Source organism: Pseudonaja textilis, chromosome 1, assembly GCF_049901715.1.
Source record: "Pseudonaja textilis isolate UNSWEBS1 chromosome 1, rPseTex1.2, whole genome shotgun sequence".
In the NCBI taxonomy this organism is placed as follows: domain Eukaryota; kingdom Metazoa; phylum Chordata; class Lepidosauria; order Squamata; family Elapidae; genus Pseudonaja; species Pseudonaja textilis.
The window spans coordinates 168,132,877-168,152,229 of NC_141990.1; positions in this window are offsets into that span (position 1 = coordinate 168,132,877).

The following is a 19,353-nucleotide window of genomic DNA, read 5'->3' on the forward strand; positions in this document are numbered from 1 at the left end:
AACCTTCTGCATGAATGGTACGTGATGGCAAAGGAGGCAGAGATAGACATGGCCTGTAACCCAGTACTGCAGTGGCAGGGTTTGGAGAAGATCCCCACTCCAGGGAAAGCGAGAGTTTTTCAAACCTCAAACCACCATGGCTCCAAAACAATCTGGCTGTTTTAAGTGTGGAAAGAAGGGGCACCGTGCAGCAGAATGCCATTCAAAAACCCCTGCCAGAAAGCCAGACCTCCCCTCTGGGTGGGGAATCCTGAAAAATCCAACCCCCAAGGAAAAGAAACCACTCTGAGAATCTGAGAATCTGTGAGGTTTTAGTCTTCCCCAAACTCAGAGGAAGAACCCCCAATGCCCCGAGGAGACCTGGGCCAATATGAAAGTGATCCAGAAGATGATCCGCTGGTAAGCAACCCAATCGAACCACTCACTCTAATCCCTAAGACTGTTTATCCCCAGCCAAGGGAAGGGGGGGGGGAAGTAGCAGCATTACTGGATTCAGGATGCACCCAGTGCCTAATCAACCCCACCCAAGTAGGGAAATTGGGAATCCACCTAAGGAAAATGGGTTGCTTTCTGCCAATTTGATGGAACTATAGCAGGGGGGAGCCAGCCAGTTTTGCCACAGAACTATTGAAAATAGAACTGGGGAACCATAGTGAGATGCTCACATTCATTGTAGCCCCAGGAATGGAAGGGCCACTAGTCCTAAGACTCACATGGCTACAGAAATGGAATCCAAAAATAAACTGGAGGAGAGGAACCATACAGTTCCAGAAACATGTAGCATTTGCAAACATCCTGGGGGGGAGGGGGAGAAAGAAAAGAGAACAGAGAACCAGCCTGCTGAACCAATTAACATCCCTAAAGAGTACCAGGATTTAGCCCAAGTATTTAGTGAGGAGGCTTCTGATGAACTCCCATCGCACCACAAACTGCGCCATTGAAATTCTACCAGGGATAAACTTCCAAAACCGAAAATGTATGTCCCCCAGAGACCTAAATGAACTCAGAGGATTTATCGATAAAAATCTAAAAAGGGGTTTCATCAAACCTACCTGACTAAAAATAGCAGCCCCAGTATTATTCAGTGAAAAGAAAGATGTCTCTCTCTCTATGTGTTGATTTTCGTGCCATTAACACTATATCCATGGAGAATATGTACCCACTCCTCCCCATGAAGGGCATGCTAGCTCACCTCTCTAAAGGAATTTTTTTTCAAAGTTAGATCTACATACTACCACATCAGAATAAGGGAGGGAGATGAGTGGAAGATTGCATTTAACACCCCACTGGGATGCTACCAATTTAAAGTGCTCCCTTTTGGACTACAAGGAGCACCAGCCATATTTATGCAACTAGTTAATGAGTTTCTCCATAATTTTTTGTACAAAGGGGTTCTAGTTTATCTCAATCACATTTTAATCTACACTGAAACAAAAGAAGAGCACATAAAGTTACTCTGAGTGGTTCTCACAAAACTCCAAAATGCCAAGCTATATGCAAAACTCTCTAAATGTGAGTTCCACCAAGAAAAAAATGACTACCTGGGATATAGAATATCCCATGAGGGAATAGAGATGGACCCACAAAAAGTAAAAGCTGTCATAGATTGGGAGCTGCCCCATACTCACAAACAACTGCAAAGCTTCCTGGGTTTTGCAAACTTTTACCATCAGTTCATTCCAGCTTTTGTGAATATCACCCTCCCAATCACGAGCTTGTTAAAAAAGATAGTGGGGAGAAGCCAAAGCCAAAGCAACCCCTTACCTGGAAGATGGAATGCCAAATGGCATTTGAAAAATTTAAACAGCTATTCTCAGCAGAACCAATCCTGAAACTCCCAGACCCTGAACAACCATTTGTCATCCAAGCAGACACTAGCAATGTAGCAGTTGAAGCAGTTCTAATCCAAAAGAATGAACGTGGACAGTTGCAACCATGGGCTTATACCTCCAAGAAACTGACAGGAACAGGGCAAAGAGGCATATACCATGCGATGGGTACTCCTCACATGGAGACACTTCCTAGAAGGGAACAAAATCCCCTTCGAAGTCTGGACTGATCATAAAAATCTTGAAGCCCTGAAAATTCCACAGAAACCCTCACCAAAACAAGTAAGGTGGGCTCAATATTTTAAATGGTTTAATTTCATTCTCAAATATCTCCGGGGTGGGGTGGGGAATTTCTTGGTAGATGCCCTGTCTAGGAAACCCCAATACAACAGCAAAAAGATTGAAGTTGTAAAACCTATGATCCAACCATGATGCAGCCTAAGTAATCACCTGAGCACAAGGGAAGAAAGAACCACTGACTGACAATGCAATAATGTCCAAATTTAAGGAGGCACTACTTGAGGATGACTGGCTCCAGGCTAACAAAAACATTTACTTACTCAAAGACAGTCTAGCCTGTGTAGAAAACAAACTTTATGTCCCTGCCAGCCGGAGAATGGACCTCATGAAATGATGCTATGACTCAAAAATAGCTGGACACTTTGGATTTGTAAAAACCCTGCACCTCATCAAAAGACAATTCTGGTGGCCATCTTTCAAAAAAGATATTGAAAGCTATGTTGCTATTTTCTCTATCTGCGCTGCTGCAAAAGAAGACAAGGAAAATCCCCATGACTTTTACAAACAGTGGCGGAACCTTCAGCACCCTGGAGAGAGATATCTATGGATATCTCCCTGAAAGTGCAGGAAATACTGTTATTTGGGTTGTAACTGACCTTTTTTCAAAACAGGTTCATTTTGTACCCTACCATAAGATCCCAACAGCCAAGGCATTGGCAAAGATGTTCTTAATACACATTTATCGCCTCCATGGAGCACCCCAGCAGTTTATTTCAGATAGAGGTGTACAATTCACATCCACATTTTGGCAGGCATTTTTAAACCTATTAGGCTCCACCCGGGGTTATCCTCTTTGAATCATCTGGAAACTAATGGCGGATCAGAACAAAATAATAGCATATTAGAACAATATTTAAGATGCTTTAATAATTACCAACAGGACAATTGGAATGACCTTATTCCTTTTGCAGAGGTAGCATACAATAACTCGGTCTACAGTAGTACTCGTTTCACCCCATTCCAGGTAGTCACAGGACAAGAATTCAACCCCATGCCAGAGCTACCTACCAAGGAACCTGAAATTCCCTCCCTCAAGGAGTGGATAAATAATTTGCAAACCACTTGGCCAGTGGTCAGACTAGCCTTACAAGAGGCTAAAGCAGCTTTTAAAGCTCAAGCAATCAAAAAACGCTGTGATCCTAAACCATTCAAAGTTGGGGACCGTGTATATTTGTCTACAAAGTTCCTAAAATCATTGCAACTCTCTAAAAACTGGGACCTAAATTCATTGGCCCATTTTCCATCTTCAGAATTATGAATCCTGTAACTATAGAGCTTCTACTTCCCAAAACACTTAGACAAGTTCATCCAGTATTTCACTGTAGCCTACTCAAATCAGCGATCACTTCAAAACTTAGACACCTCCTTCCCACACCTCCAACTCCCATAATGGTACATGGGGAACAACGTTTTGAAATTAAAGATATCCTTGATTTGTGCACTCACTGTGGATCCACACAATATTTAGTAGCTTGGAAAGACCTTCCCACCTCAAAAAATGAGTGGGTAGCCAAATGACATGTAAAAGTACCTGTCAGATGGTGCTCCATTCAAAATCCAAGAAAGAAATACTTAGACTCCATTAATTAGAGAAAAAGTATCTTTTACTGGAAGTCAAGTGGTAGCAACAAAAGAATGCTGAATCTGAGAAAATGAGCATGTAAATCACATATACAAAGTGATGGCAACGTTCCCACCCCCAATAGTTCAACTGGCTCATCCAATTAAAAGTTGTGTATAGTATCATGTGGGCATCTCCAGGTGGTGATGAGGCCTCTGTCCATTGATCTTGACATATTTTGATAAAGAGTTGCGGCTGCACATAGCATAGGATAGAAACCTAAACAAGAACCTTCCCCCCCCCAACTTATACAGTTCTGTTTTGTAATACCTCCAGCTCACTTCCCATAACCATGTCCCCCCTCCTCCCCCATTACTTATGACAGCCAAAAGATGCAAAGCAAAGGAAGAAAATCTTGAAGGCTGACAGCACCCTCATTACTATGGAAGTTCCACTTGAAATACCCTCACAAACCATTCTAAGTTGTAAATGTAACACATGTTTTATGTCTTCCAGGTGGATTTCTCAATTTTTTTAGGAGGACAATATGTCAGATTTGTTTATCTGCCATTCTTCAATGGAAGAAGAGGGGGCAGTTGGTACAAGTAGTCCTTTTTGATGTAACCTGAATATCTTAAGTCTTGTATTGAATCTGTATAACTTGCACATGATATACAACTGGGGACTGGAGTCCAGATGCCTGGAAACTAGTCACCTCTTGGAGACATAGCAAGAGGTGAAGGGCCATAAAAATTCCAACTTTGAAAGAAACTTCCTGGGAAACTTTTCTCAACTACGTTCCCAGAAAAGGGAACATGTTGCTTCTTTGTATTGATGAAATCCACATCAGAATAAGGGGAGGGGTTCTAACTCCCTTTACCTATGCTGTATGCCTGGAGGCATATTAGACCCTGCTTTGACTAGTAGCTGGATAACTTCCCTTTCACAATAAAGAATTCCTTTTGAAATATCCAGCTTTAAGAAGTTAATTCTTATCGTTTGAAGGGGAGAGAGTCTGGGCCTCAAATCTATTGTGCAATATATCAATATCGAATGAGTACTATATTGTAATTATAAGACTTGATTATAAAATAAATATTCAAAATCAATTTTAAGTAGAATGTTAGTCAGTGCAGGCTACTGGGATAGTTGGTTCCCAGAAAGATAAAGCATCGGGGACAATTGTGTAAACAGTTGCAGTCTTCTTTGATATCAGTGAGAATATTTACCTCCTTTCCAGACTGTAGGAGATGGTTAAAAGAATTTTTTTTTTTAAATGTAAGCAGGGATATATTGGTTCTAACTGGGGAAACAGTTCATTGTTGGAATTCTTGGACCCCATCCCATTCATTTCAATACATCTTGCTAAAAAGAACTCCATGAAAATTACAAATAGAAATAATTGCTTTCAGTTTTAGGCAGCTGCCAAAGAGTTTCAGTAAATGTTAAAAAATGTACTAAATATTAATCTTGGTCACAAAATTGTACACACACACACACATATATATGGCCTCCCAAAAACATTATTTCCAAAGTTTAACATATTGTGATTAATATCAGTTATTTCTATATAATGAAAATAAGTTTGATGTTTTCTTTTCCAAGGACAATCTGTAACAAATCTATTTATGGGCAAATGTCACAAATTTTAATAATTTCCTTTAGAACTCTTAAAATCTTATGGCTTACTGACCAATGACCATTTCTGAATGAAATTTTGAATATATGTGGTAGAATTATAATAAAAAGGAAAAACTGGTTTATTGTACAAAATTCTTGATCACATTTACCAGACTTCTTTATGAAAGCTGCCTGGATGTCTCTGGGTCAATCACTCTCTCTCAGCCCAACTCAACTCATAGAGTTGTTGTGGGGAAAATAGGAGGAGGGAATATTAGGTATGTTCACTGCCTTGAGTTATATATAGAGCAGGGCTGTCAAATATTTGGCCCACGGGCCAGATGCATCATATGCTGGCCATGCCCATGCCTGGTTTAGCGAAGGGGAAAAAACTCACGATACATCATGTGATGATGGAAGTTTGACACCCCTGGTATAGAGTAATAAAAGAGGGATAAAAATCTAATAAATGGATAAAGGTGGGATATAAATAAATATTGAATATCCAACAATTGGGCCTGCACTGTGGGGAGACCTCATACCTCTTTTATTTTGAAGAGAATTATTACATTTTGTTTCCAAATCTTGCTGACTTTAACTGGTCTTCTTGTTCATGCTGCCTTTCAGAAGTTATCAATCAAGCTGGTAAAGAAAAAACATTTTGAAGAGTATCTTATCATTGGGAAGAGATGTTCATGTTAACAAGTAAAATCTGTTCATTGCTATTGGCTTTGTGAGTTGGAACGTCACATTGTACTGGTTTCTTTTGCTATTACTGTAGAGGAACAGTCTTCTAAAATATAGAAGATTGCTTGGGTATAAGCAGTTAACAATGTAAACAGAAACAGACTAAGGTAGCAATCTCATCCTTTCTCTCCCTCTCACCTCTCAAATAAGTATCCTGGGATAACTGCTGGTATTAAGCTGTCCAGAGGTATTTTAAAAAGGTTGGTTATATAAATATATTAAATAAATAAACAAACAAAATGATGACAGCAAAGATATTCAGCTGACAGATTCTGCACACACTTCGTATGCACAATACATATAGGGCTATTTTTTACATAGGAAACATTTTAAAACATGTTTTACTCTCTTGCAGATGAAAATGTAGAGCTTCTTCAACCTCCTCTGAATGGGTTTCTTGCTCTCAGCCTCATCCTGTGTAAACTAGGCATTGCAAACCTAGTGTATATTTGTAATGGCTGAAGAGGATTATGACAAGGCTTAGGTCACTTCCCTTTAACTGATAATAGTTTGTTAGCTGGTTGAGAGACCTCCTAAGAAAGATAGTATTTTATTAAACAGTCCTTTTAAGCAAAAGATACCAGCAGAAAAACCATGGAGAAGGGACTATACAGCTGGCCCAAAGTTAGGCAAAATTGAGTGGAGTCCTAATTACTGTAACTCAATATTTTGAATCCAGTGAGATCTTCAATATCCTCCTGTATTTTCTTCCCTCTCCTCTCCCCGCCGAACTGACTAATATTAAGAAGTCATCACTTATCTAGTTTTAGTCTTAGCTTTAGTCTTAGCTGACTCAGCTCTCCATCTTTCCAAGGTCGGTAAAATGAGGACCCAGATTGTTGGGGGCAATATGCTGACTCTGTAAAACCACATAGAGAAGGCTGAAAAGCACTATGAAGTGGTATATAAGTCTAAGTTCTATTGCTATTGCAAGGCAGTTCAGCTGCTTTTCAGCAGATTGCAACTAGGTATGAGGTCATACAAAGAGGGAACCCAAGGAGAATAATTTGCTAACAATATCATAACCTCCTGTTATTTTCTAATGCATTTAATAATTTCTTATTATCAGTCACAACTGAAGTGGCTTAATGCTTAAGCAAATAAAGAAGGACTTTTGGTCAGCAATAAACTTACATCTTTCCAGTTATCCTGACTCTGTTAAATCTTCTCTGCTTACGTCAGTGAAGCAGATCAGAGAAAGTATGTTTTTATAGCCACAGAGGAAATTTGGGAATAGATTGCATGTATACTGTAGATTACTTTTGTTTTCTATCAGACTCTTTATTTTGCTTATTTTCATTAGGTCTGTGAATTATCCTTTTCCTTTGAAGGAGTTGGTGCATCATCACATGTTCAGTAATAACTTGATCTATATAATTAGCATGACAATGTCTTGATCCTGCAACAGCATAGATCCAATGTGTTCCATGACATTGGAATGCTTTTAAATGATACGTCTTGAGATCCAACTCTTTTGAGTCGTTCATACAGAGGGCTCCAACTTTTAGAGTTTGGTAAAGACAAGAACATGTTGCAGGCACTACTGGGGCTTTTGCCTATTCACAAAATAATCAATTTTCAACTAGAGAGTTATCATATCTTCACTGCCTCCTTTGCTGGCCTTTTTGGAGGGCAGGTCAGCAGAAGCAAATTGCAGGGCCATGACCTGCCCTATAGGGTCCAAGTGAGAGTGAGAAACATTTCTGAAAAGTTGATGTTATGCCCTTGCTTTGCAGCTACCCAGCTTCCCCTTGTTCCCCTGCTCGGATGGTATCAAATGAGGGTCTCTGGGTTCAGTGATACTAAAAACTCTAAACTGACAGTGCTTGGAACTATAAAGTTGGCAGCTGGTCAGCCTGAAGTACATTTTTGAGACAGAGAAGGGAGGAGATTTTACTTTTCTTCAGCAATGAGACAAAATCACCTTTTTTCATGCCAGGGCCTCCAACTGCAGGGAAAGGAACATTGTATTTCCGAAAATCATGAAAAAGACATCTGATGTATGTACACTTTCATTCTGATTGCTGTTTTGTTATGAAGATGAATTAATGTGCTGCCATTTTTGAATCCCATTATAATATTTGTCCTGAGATGAAATATGGGATTTCTCTAATGGCTGTATGAATTACAGCTGCGTACTGTGCTATGCTGACCTTTTCAATATTCTGTGTTTTCACTGGCTGGCATTTCCACTTCCTCGCTGTACAACAAAAGCACTGAACTTGCTGGACCTACTTGAAGTTACACAGAGCCAATGGAAACCAAGAATGTTGAAAATATCAGTGCTAAACAGTTCCCATCTCTTCTTTCTCTACATGGAGAAAATGGCTTAGTTCAAACATTTTATCTTATTAGTCACCAGTGTCTGGTGAGGTTTTATAGCACTGAAAGTAAAATGTGAAAAATAGTAAATTAAGAGGTTTGTTTACGGTTACAGTATGAATTATAAATACCTTCTGAGTTAAACAACCTGTCAGTGTGTGCTCCCTTCAAAATCCAAGAAAGAAATACCCAGACTCCATGGATCAGAGCAAAGTTAGTCTTTTACTGGAAATTAAAGTGGAAGCTACAGATGGAATTCCGAATCTGAGAATTTGGCGCGCAGATCACATATACAAAGGAATGGAATTGTTCCCACCCCCCCCCCCAAGTCCAGAAGTCTCTTCCAATTAAAAGTTCTGAATATGATCATGTGGGCATCTTCAGGTGGTGATGAGGCCTCTGTCCGTTGACCTTGACATATTTTGATAAAACTTCGCAGCTGCGCAGAAAAGGATAGAAGCTAGCAAGGAAATGGAAAGTTGAAAAGAAGAAATCATACACCCCCTCCTTTTGCTTACCCACAGTAAAGGAATGCAAAACACCTCCAGCTCTCTTCCCCCCACAATTACCCCTCCCCCCCGTTGCTAATGACAGCCGAAAGAATTAAGCCTAGCAGGAGAGAAGATACAGTAGATAGGATATGAGAGAGATAAATGAGATAGATAGCAGTTAGGGTAGCCGAAGAGATCTTGAGGCTGACACAACCAGCCACAAAAGATTTTGATACAAAATAATAAATCACTATCTAACCAGAATCTGAAAGGGATTTCATGTTGAGTTTGGCTTTCTAAAGTGTCTGCCTTGTTCTACTTTCCATCAGACTAGCACACAATAAAATCTATGTCTGTAAATTAAACAGAAATCCAGATAAGTAAGAGGGGTGTGTATCCTTTGGGAATCTTTCCAGAGAATAGTGATATAGCTGGAAGCAGAGTACCACGCCTGCCTGATGTGGTTTCTCACATGACTTCTTTCCACTGGTACTAACTCCCATTGGATGAGAGGAGGATGCTAGTTTCTTAAAACAACAGTGGTGGACCAAATTCAGTGAGTTTCATGATTGCTGAGTTCAGATTCAGGGACAGCAACCTAATCAGCATTTCTGTACTGGGTCATCTTCTCTCCCCTTACAACCACCTCCCCCCATATTTAATTTCCAGGGTCCTTCCAACTCTGTTATTCTGTTGAAATCATGTTTGGCCCATTTGGTTGCAAAGTTAATTATGCTTTCATTCTTTGCTACCAAACAATGGACCAGCAGCTCGTTGGCTTTCTAATCCTAATTCTAATCCTAACTCCAGGCAGAGTCTCAACTTCATGGTTGCTTCTGGTAGCCTCTTGGAGGAGAACACTGGAAGTGGGTAACCATGGAGGAATGCTGGAGATTAGACAGCAGCAATAGCCAGCAAGCTTTGTTTAACGATCATAACAGCCTAGCTGCTGTCCTATAATTTTTGTCAAAATGAAATAGCGAGAGTTGAGGGCAGAGGCTAAGAACTGGCAGAAAGGAAAAATTCAAGTCCTCCCTCCTTCACTGTGTGCTATCCACATCTTTTGGTTCTGAGTAAACTAGCACTTGTTTTGCAGGGAAACCATTACATTAATAGCTGTAGAACAATTAGCCAGCCAGGGTTAACCAGCAATTCACTAGCAAGTCAGCAGCCAGAAAAAAATAGATTGCATGAAATCTTCAAATCAATTCAATGCATCAGTTCCTTTTAAGACTTAATCCCATGCTGGAGAGGAAGGTGGATACTACCTGCAAGAAGCACAATGCCTTTTTGGAAAATACTGCTTTATCAGCCCTGCTGCCTGTCAAACACATCTCTGTCTTCCCTCTAGTTGCTGCACATTTGAAGCCTCCTGGAGATTCTTTGTTAAAACCCAAGTTATCACCAGTCAGAGCCAGACAATTCAGTGCACACATCAATCTCAGCAACAATGACTGTCAAAGGGGAGCTTAGAAACACCCTCCAAACTCTTATTAATGAAATTATGGCAGGTGCAGCAGCTGGCAGTGTAGCTGTTAACTCCTTCAGCCCTCCTTTTCGCCTTTCTATTCTCGTAGGTGTGTTTCTTCTGCTTCACTTCTTTAATTTTCTTTAGCAACTGGTATCTGTGCCACACATTACAGAATTGTAGATGCTTGCAGGAAATCAGAGTTCTATTGCTGGATGGGAACGAAAGACATTGTAGTTCAACAGCATGGAAGGCACCAGCTTGGAGAAGGATTATGGCATGAGCCTGGGGTTATGCATTGCCTGCAGGATGATGCAGAATCTCCTCGGGGTTCCTCAAAATCTACCATAGTTATGACCCTTTTGTGTTAATAATGTGCTGCATTCAGCTATAGGCCTCAGCAATTATTTCTAATAATAGCATAACATGACAGTGTCAGATGATGTGGGGGAATAATGCACACTGAGATGCTTCAAGCCTGCCAAGTAATTAAAAGTCAATTTAAGAGAGAATTAAATAATAAATAGTTCAGCTGAAGATGAAGAGTGGTTTTCATGAAAAAGAAAGGACAACAATTAAACATGGGAAGTTTTTTTGCTGGCAAAGAAGACATGCTTAGCACTGTTGCCTTGATTCAGCAAGGTTGATGAGGAAAACCCACATGGATGGCAGAAGACACCTGAGAATTTGTCTGGGCAGTCCTAACACAGATAGGGGTGGTGAGATCCAGGCTGCTGGCATCCTCCTGTGCCAGAAGGATGAGATGTTCCTTCTGTAGCTCACATGGAACAGGCTACATGAACTTTGCAGAAGGTCACTTTGAACATATAGTACTAACCCAGTTACCAGTACAAGAACAGCAGAACGTCTGAAAAACCTTTGTGTGTACAAATTATGAATATCATTTTTAAATTTATCTGAACTGCTTGATTCAATTGTGCATAGTTTTTGTGTTTTGACGTGTGAACCGACTAGAGTCTTTGGGCTGGGGCATTATGTGTGTTTTCTCTGTTTCTTCATGGCATAGGGGACAGGTTATTTGAAGGATCATCTCTTCCTAATTAAATCTGCTCACTACATTAAATTTGGTGGAAAAGGTATTTTGCAGGTACTGCCTGTTAAGGAATTCCATCTGGTAGGATCCAGCAGATGGGCCTTTTCTCCCATGGCATCTACCCTCTGGAACAATCACCTTGAGTAAGACTGGTAAACTTCCAGAAGACGTGACTCTGTCAACAAATTTGGAGCTCTCAAAGAAATGGAAAAATGTTTGATATGGCTACCTTGCCTGTAATATTGGAGAAGTTATTTTCTAGTCTTCTAAAATAATATTGATGCTTTTATTATGAAGTGTTTTTAATTATTGTTTTATGGTTCCTTTTTTACTGTACGCTGCCCAATCATATTTTGTGAGATGAGTGGCAGTATAACTTTAAGCAATAAACTATTAAGATATATAAATGAAACAAATGGATGTGATTGGACTCACATTTCATCCTAATCTTTTATGATAATCATAGTTTGTTGAATAAACTGCAGCTGACTAAGATTAAACATCATACTAACTCAGAATAATTGAGCTCTGCCTTTAAATTATTATTGGGAAAATATGTTGTCTTATAACTATATACATGGCTCTCTTGTACATTGTTGCTATGTGGGGAAATTTCAATGTATGTTTTAGACTTTAATTTAAATCTGCTATAGTTTATAAAGTAAAAGTGATGAAGGAGTCAAAACTTTGCACAACAGATATGATATTAAGTGAAGTTCAAACAAATCATAGTATGATTCACCATGTTTTGTAAATCCAAGTAACTAAAATTCACCTTTTAAGAGAATTGACATTTAGAAAGTTATTGAAGTACCTAAAGTTTAGATGTTTCAATAGCTTTTAAAATGCCAATTCCATTAACAGATTCTAGTGTCTAAATAATTTAGATAAGCAGGCTCTCAAAGATTTTGGTCTTCCAGAATTTTGCAGTCTTCTGTATTACAGAGAGTCTGTAAAGGTGAAGCAATATCTTCAGAGGCAATCTTTTCAAAGAGGAAAAGAAAAGGGCTGCCAAGGTATACAGGTTCGTGGAAAAAAATGAAAATTGGGTAATAGGAAAAAATAGAGAAGGCATACAGATATATGGTTAGCTATATAGAAGAAGAGACAGAGGTAGAAATGTTGACTCTAAAAATGATGGATGCCTGGTAATGATCACGTAACTCTTCTAAAATTTACACTTGTTAGAGACTTCCGGTGATGATGTGAGGATGACCAGAGGTGCAGAAGCCCATCTCCAGTCCTCCTAAATCCTTTTTGCAGTTTTGCTCAACCCTTTGGGGTGCAGGGTTCCCACAGAGAACCATGCTGGTGTGGGGAAACTCAGGCTGTGGTGAGAGGGGAAGGCAACCCCCCATTGCAATGAAGAGAAACCCAGCAGAAGCCAACTAGCAAGAGACTGCTAGCAATCCTGAAGTCTGAACTGTCACTCATGAGAGGAAGCGAGTGAGTGACAGTCTGTGGTGTCTAACAAAGAGGTTTGTGCAGAGAATTCGCGAGAGTGCTTGATTGTTGAATGGTGAAGAGATCCATTGAGGGAAGCAACAAGCTGATCGGAGCCCGGAAATAAGTGGCGAAGAAGAGAGAACACGGGTGTGTTTGCAAGTGAAAGGGCTCGAGAGGCAGAAGTGAAGATCAACAGTAGCGACCTAGAAGAGAAGAAGGCTTGGTTTGCTATACTGTTGCTAGTTGGAGGAAAAAGTTTGACACACAGAGATTTTGGGTGTTTTGCATTACTTTTGCTTGGAAAGATCAGGTTGGCTAGCTTTGAGATGGGGAGAAGATTTGAAGCTCTGAAGTAGATTAAGGACTTGTGGTTATAGACGATACTGATTTAAGCCCCCCTGAATGTGGAACAGGGGTTGCTAGCTGGGGGAGCACTTCAGTAGAGAAATTTGGAAAAACTGACTGCTCGAAACTCGACAGAAGAAGGAGTGCATATTGCGGAGTGTGCTGAGATACCAGGAAGCCATAAATATTACTCAGCAACTCTCTGTTGCTGGAACGCGAGGAGGTGAAATCATCTAACTTCAGAGATGGAGAGCTGTACAATTAATTTAAGACTCTCCTCTTTCCCTAACTTTTGATACTTGGATCAACTATTCTACATTTTATTATCCTTTACCTACGAACTATTGAAGAAGGAAAGACATTTGATGAGTGCAATTGTGAGGTATTTTGCTGGACCCAGCTGATTTGTCAGTAACTTGTCAAGTAATATTGATATTGATAGCAATAATTATTTAATATTTACAATTATAATTGACTAAATACATATTAATATTTGAATATACCCTGCTGATCACTTTAAATAATTAACTGAACTTCTTAGGTTAATTTATTTCTATTTACAATTTTTCTATTTACACTGATGAACTTCTTATAATATAATATTGTCTTATAGTATATATAGATATATATCTTCATATGTATTTGGAACTGTATACAATATATAATAGATAAGATTTGTATGTAAATTAGAGAGATAGGAGAAAGTATCCACTATTATTATCACCTGGATTTTACATTATTGAGAAATAAGTGTAGATTCTACATATTCATATACTTAAGCTAATACTTATATCTTCATAAAGCATGAATTTTGAACTGTATACAATATATAATAGATAAGATTTGTATCTAAATTAGAGAGACAGGAGAAGGTATCTATTATTACTATCACCTGGAGTTTATAATATTGAGAAACAAGTGTAGATTCTACACATTCATATACTTAATCTAGAATTTCAATTTGAGATTATATTGGACAGTATTTGCACCTAAAAGTTTGCTGAATATATTAAAGAATTTAGGAAATTAAGAGATAGATAGACAGATTATTTAATTAGTTTATTGGTCAACTTTATGATATATTACTTAACAGTGAATGCTAATTTGGGGCAACATAATTAATATAACACAAAAACAGAAACAAATCCTAGGAGAAATGACTTCCATAACTGTTAGGCATGTAAGTTGCCTAACAGTTATTTGAGTTGGAAATATATAAACTAGGATAGACATTGTAATGCTATGTCTTTAAAATTAAAAGCAGAAATGAAAGTAGATATTTCCAAATTAGATGAAAAAATTGGAACAATACAGCAAGTGCTGGAGAAAAATGAATTGACAATAAAAGATCTAGAGAAAAGGACAGAACAAACCGAAAGGAAATTGGAAAGAGTAGATGAACATCTAAAGATTGTGAGCAAAGAAATGGAAGACTCCCTGGTGTATTTAGAAATGGACAAGGCTGCAGCATATCTAAGATTCCAAAATATAGTGGAATCAAAAGAAGAAGACTTAGAACAGGTGATGGTGCAAATATTGGCAGAGGTACTGGAAAGAGACAAAGATGAGATTTTGAAAGAGCTGGACGAAATCTACAGAGTAAGTACTAATTATGCAAGACATCTTAAATGCTCAAAGGAAGTGTTTTGCAAGAAGGAAGATCCAGGACATTATATATAAAATATTGAGAGAAGAAACAATTAAGTATAAAGATAAAGAAATCTCAGTTCTTAAACAAATCTCAAGAAGAGTTAGAGAAGCAAGATGAGATTATAAATCCCTGGTGGCCCAATTAAATCAAAGCCAGTTGTCGGCTTCGGTGACAGCAGGGATTCGCCTTCTCTGCGATCCCTGCTGTGCTAGCCGCCTTGGTGCCTCCGATCCTGATGGATTTGGAGGATAAGGCTGCCCTGTTGGGGCAGCTAAAGATAGGGGGGATCCGGACGGGGGTGAGGGGTGTTGCAACCCCCCCCATCCGGCAATAACCCCCTTCTCTCAAGACGGTGCAGCGGTAGTCTTTTATGGCCACCATAAAGAAGCCGGCAATTGGATAAAGAATGCCCAGGAGGGAGAAGGAGTTTTTTTTTTAAAGAAAGTTTTTTCTTGGTTGAACTGGGACCTTAAGGACATATTTAACACCTGGGAAAGTAATGACTTGGAAGCTATAATGTTCCCGATTGATGTTTTCAGCTGCGAAGAAAAGTGACGAAAAGGGGAAGTCACTCTCCCTCCCTTATGGAATTAACAAATGGTCAAGGGAAACCAGCCTTTTGATAGAAGGTAAAACCTAAACTCCTTTGTTATAAGTGGGAAGGGAGAGGCTTGGGAAAACAAATTTTTACTCTAAGACTTTGCTGGAGGAGATGCCTTGAAGATAAAGAGAATAGAAATTAATTTTAAGAAAGATTTAAAGCACAGATTGGACGTTTCTGCTTTCCCTAATTTGACTTCACTCCTAGAAGAGAAACTGTAAAAAGAAGAAGCTTGTACTCTGCCTGGACTGTTTGATGACTGTGGGATTTTGGGACTTTTGGGAACTGTTTTAAGTTTGGAATAACTGATTGGCTTAATAATAAGAAGAGGATATAGAAAGAGAAGAAGAAGAAGAAGAAACAGTTCAAAATGGCTCTATCTCTTGATGAATTAAAAAAACAATATTTAAAAATAAAGAAAGCAGGCAAAGATGTTATGGGAGAAGCCCTTTGTTTCCTGGATATGGCGCTTGTCATGTGTCAGCAAATTAAACAACAGCTGGAAGAAGCCGAGGAAGAAGAAGCCATTTTTAATGAACTAAACGGTGTGACTAAGAAAGAAAGGAGAAAGAGAGGAGCGAAAAGGAAGGACTTAAGAAATAAAAAAATGTTTATGAAAGAGAAAAAGAAGATGCAAAAACAACAGAATGCTAGAAAGCAAAAGGAAAGAGGAAAGCAACAGAAAGGGGAAACCAAGAAGGCAGAGGTTTGGAGAGGAGGGGGTAAAAAGTTTAGGCGGGCTAAGAAGGAAAGGGAAAAGGGGGAAAAAAGTTACAAAGGTATAAGACAAGATGGAGAAAAGAAAACTTTTTTTAGGGATAATGGGTAATATATGGGTTTTTTTAAAAAAAAAGGGGGATTCTGCAAAGTACACATGAGTATTGTAATAGTGGTATTTGTATTATAAGTAGATAATCAGAACTTTTTAAGATCTAATAAAAGACTAAAATATCAAGGTATAACTTTAAAAGGTTTAATAATGAATGATAATAAGTTTTAATAAAATACTAAAGGGAATGTTTAAAATATTAGTTTGAATATAGAGTTTAATGGATTAATGTGTTGATTGTTATGGATTTATTATTGTAGTATTGGTTTTTGAAATAGTAGAATGTACTAAGCAGAATCTGATTGGGATTTAGGTGTTATTTTAAATTTTAACTTAGGGGAATGATAGAAAGGCATCATACTCCAATTAGTGATTCCAGGGGAAACTATTCTTTCTTAAATTGGAAATGAGACAGATGTAAAGGGAGATATAAAAAGATATAAAAATATTTTTTTTAAAGCAAGATTAAATATATAAAACAGAATTAAGATGAGGCAAAAGTGGAGAGGAGTTATATAATAGATATAGAATGGTAAATAAGATGGGCAATGGTATATAAGAAGAGCGTGAATTCAATTGAGTCCATACAAAAAGAGGTAATCTGGGGCCAAGTTACTTTCTAGAAGAAAGTTTTATGTTTTTATGTCTATGTCTTATGTATGTGTGTTTAATTAAGAATTAAATAATAAAATCTTGGAGGAAGACTAGATGAGAATAATTATAAACAAGCCAGAGGAAAATATAAAGTTGATGACTGGATAGCAGATAAATCAGAAAGGAAATATGATTGAATAATGATTAAAGAGAAACAATGTGGAATTTGGTAAAGGGAATTTACGTGTTTACATGGAAATGGGATAAATTATAAGTACGTGATATAAAGCAATATGTTACCTGCCTTGTAAGGATCTACAATGGAAAGAGGTTTTATGTTTTTAATGTTTAATGATGTTTTGTTTTGTTTGTTTGTAAAATCAATAAAACTTGTTTTTTTTAAAAAAGTATTATATTCAAAAGGCTTGTTCCGGAAGGGATGTTAATTACATGTGGGGAAAGGAAAATTTAAGTAGACTCTATGGAAAAAGCCCAAGATTTCTATGAAAGACTGGTAGGCTCCAAAGAACAGACCAGCAAGGATGAATCAGAACCGGATTCCCAAGAAAATCAAGACCATCAAAAGAAGAGACAGGAGACCCCAGAAAACCTGAAAAACAACCAGCAACAACAAGAAGAAAGAGAAGAACGTAAGACACATTACCAACCACAAGCAGAATTTGGAGTAACTACAAGGCAAAGAGAGAGAATTAACTAGACTCAAACTCTCAAGAAGAACAAGTCCAATCAAAAAATAAAGAAGAAAAACAAGAAGTAAGAAAAACTAACCAGTGACTTCTGGTTTGAAGGGCTTCATCAGCAGAGAGGAATCCGCGATCATGTGTGGTTTCTGCCTGGGCTCGCTGCTCGAGCGCCCCGAGCCAGCTGGTTTCGGGGCTAAGCCACCCTGTAGAGGTGGTGAAGAGGGGGGAGATCACCAGCAGGGTCGAGGAGAGCAGCATCTCTCCTCCTCAGCTGGTCAAACTCACTTTCCCAAAGGCAGTAGGAGTGGTGGTCAGAAATGGCCACCTCAAAGAAGAACTCGACCGGAAAAGAAAGTGCAGGAGGAAGATAAGAAGTGAAAGTTTTGGCTGACCAGGCTAAGTTGAAAAAGCAACAACTAAGGTACCCTGGAATTTAATTTTTATAAAAGATAACATCACTCCCAAAGAAGAGTTGGAAGCAGCGAAAAAAAGTGAAAAGGGAAAGGTTTGGGGTTTTTTCCCCCTTCTCTAGGCAATTAAGCTGAAAATATAACTAAATGCCAAAGGGACAATAAAGATTTCTGGACATTAAAAACTTTTTTTTTTCTATTAGCAGGAAGGGAGAGAAAAAGAATAAGGGCAATGTCAGTCTGTGCTCCATTCAAAATCCAAGAAAGAAATACTCAGACTCCAATGATTAGAGCAAAGTTTTTTCTTTTACTGAAATTCAAAGTGGAAGCTACAGGTAGAATTCTGAATCTAAAGAATTTGGCACGCAGATCACATATACAAAGGGATGGAATTGTTCCCACCCCCCAAAGTCCAAAAGACTCTTCCAATTAAAAGTTCTGAATATGATCATGTGGGCATCTTCAGGTGGTGATGTGGCCTCTCTCCGTTGACCTTGACATATTTTGATAAAACTTTGCAGCTGCGCAAAGGAAAGGAAAAGCTAGGCAAGGAAATAGAAACTTAAGAACAGGAATTTATACTCCCCCTCCTCCTTCTCATTTACAGCACAGGAATGTAACACCTCCCGCTTTCTTCCCCTCCAATTCCCCCCTCTTCCCCCATTACTAATGACAGCCGAAAGATGGAGAGCAGTGACAAAGATGCATAGCAGTAGAAAAGATGTAGAAGAGATCATCTTGAAGGCTGACATTCGGACCCCCTAGAAAAAGGACATTTGTCCCTGTAAGAGAGAATAACATAAAATACATGTTAACAATTGAATACATTTCTATGGTTTATCAGGATACTTTACATGAAAGTCTTTGACCAGTTCAGGAGCCCTAATATCTTTCTCATTTACCCACTCGGCTTGGGATGAAGGAAAATGTTTCCAAGCTACGAGATATTGGAGACGACCTCTCAATTTCTGAGAGTCTAAAATCTCTTTAATTTCGAAATGTTGTTCACCCTCAATCAGCAATGGTATAGGGGGATCAGTCTGGGTCGGTCTCAGTGTAGAGGTATGCTCGGGTTTCAAGAAACTAACATGGAAAACCGGATGAATTCGACAAAGAGTTTTTGGCAGTGTCAATTGAACTGTCACAGGGTTCACAATCCGTTCAATTGGAAAGGACCCACATACTTAATTTCTTTGACTTTTGGGTGGTCTGTAAATATTTGGTCGAGAGAAAAACTTTGTTGCCCACTTAATAAGACTTCTGTAGAGTTCTCTTTCTGTCTGCAAATTTCTTATGAGACTGATGTGCATCATCCAATGCTTTACGGGTGACTGGCCAATTGAGTTGGAGTTGGGATATCCATTCGTCCAACGACTGGACG